At 56.9% G+C, this 1,873-nt stretch overlaps 1 protein-coding gene across 1 annotated transcript in view; it reads left to right on the top strand.

The window, feature by feature from the left end:
* TBXA2R (thromboxane A2 receptor) overlaps positions 1-1,873 on the top strand; it is a 9,250-nt gene that overhangs the window by 5,485 nt on the left and 1,892 nt on the right. The window lies entirely within an intron of this gene.

Genomic DNA, 1,873 nt, shown 5'->3' with positions numbered 1-1,873 from the left:
GGTGCCGGGCTCTGAGGGCCGCGGCGGGGCGCGCGGGACCCCGGGGCGGACCGAGGGCCGGCGGCTCTGCCGGGAGCGTCTGGGGCCTGTCACCCAGGGAGCCCGGAGGCCTCAGCGCGGCGTTGGCCCAGCGCCAAAGCTGGCCTTCCACGGCTTTCTGTCTTACTCTGTTTGCTTTGTTTTTTTGTTTGGTTTTGTTGTTTTGTCGAGAATGTGTTTACATGTGTAAACAGTCGGAGGAAGAATAGAAAGGAGCCTATTTGTGGCACGTGAAAATGACGCGGACTTCAAATCTCGGTGTCCGCGGGTGGAGTCCTGGGGGCCCGAGCGGCGTGCACTCACGTCCACGTTGTCAGTGGCTGCCTTCACGCTGCGCCCGCAGAGCCGAAGCGTTGTGACGGAGACGGCCTCTAGAATATTTACCATGTGGCCCTTTGTGAAAAAGTTTGTCCGCGAAGGGGACTCAGGACCTGTTTAATGACGCCGGGACTCTACCCAGGATGCCTCCCGCTTTGGTCTAGCAGGCGAACTCCTATTCACGCTTCACAACCCCAGTTCTGATGACTCAGAGCAGGACGGAGCTCGTCCTGGGTGTTCCAAGAGGGTGGAGGCTGGAGGGCAGGGGGGAGAAGGGCACGGGCTGTGTGTGTCTGCGAGGGCCAGGCTCCTAGCAAGCTGACGCGCCTGTGGATTTCAGCGGGGGTGTGTGTGTGTGTGTGTGTGTGTGTGTGGCAGGGAGCCCGCGAGGAACCACTTCCTGGGGTGGGTCCCAGCCACAGACACCTATGGGTTCCCACAGGAGCGCCACTTACAGGGCGGGGCTTCCGGCTGACAGATGTGTCCTTGTCCTGCCCTTGGCGTGTCCCCCCCAGGCCTGTCCTCAGGGATCGGAGAACATTTATGTATTCACTTAGTATTATCCTTACTAGGTATTGGGCGGCCCCTGAGTCGGTCCCGCCCCACTCTGCCCACAGCCCTCCCCTCCCCGGAGTTGAACCCCAACTTCTCCCCTCAGCTCCCCCAAGGCCCTCCACGACCTGTGCCCGACCCCCGCTCTGTCCTCCCCTCCTCCCCCCTACCCCACTATGCTCCAACCACAGAGGCCTCCTGGCTGCTCCTCCAGCACACTAGGCAGCGTCCTGCCTCAGGGCCTTTGCACGGGCTGTGCCCTTTGCCTGGAATGCTTGTGCTCTCAGATCTCCACGCAGTTTACACCTCTACCACGTCTTTGCTCAAATGTCACCTGCACCAAGAGGTCCCTGACCAGGGTCTGCCCTCCAGCCTGCAGTCTCTTGGGACAGACGCCCAGAATGGGCCCTGCCCTGCTCTGAACGATGGATAGGAGTTTAACTGCTAGATAAAAACCAGGAAGGCATCCTAGGTAGACTCTCAGTGAATCATTAAATGACTCCTGAGTCCCCTTTGGTGACAAATTTTTCTTTTCCTCCATCCCTCCTTTCCTTCCTTCCTTTTTTTTTTTTTTGTGACTAGCTTTTTCTTTAAAAAAATTTTTTTTAACTTTTATTTATTTTTGAGAGACAAAGAGAGACAGAACACAAGCAGGGGAGGAGCAGAGAGAGAGAGAGACACAGAATCCAAAGCAGACTCCGGACTCTGAGCCGTCAGCACAGAGCCTGACGCGGGGCTCTAACCCACAAACCGCGAGATCATGACCTGAGCCGAAGTCGGACGCTTGATCGCTTAATCAACTGAGCCGCCCAGGTGTCCCAATGTGACCAGCTTTTTCTTAAAGCGCCATCTAGTAAATACTCGATCACAACTAAACTCTGCCCCGTGAAAGCCACATGGAACCAAATGGGTGTGGCCGTGTTCCGAGAGGACTTTATTTCTGGATGCGGAAGTGTGAGCCCCA

The sequence above is a fragment of the Suricata suricatta genome, chromosome 12 (assembly GCF_006229205.1).
Source record: "Suricata suricatta isolate VVHF042 chromosome 12, meerkat_22Aug2017_6uvM2_HiC, whole genome shotgun sequence".
In the NCBI taxonomy this organism is placed as follows: Eukaryota; Metazoa; Chordata; class Mammalia; order Carnivora; family Herpestidae; genus Suricata; species Suricata suricatta.
This window is presented reverse-complemented; position numbering and strand designations above follow the sequence as displayed.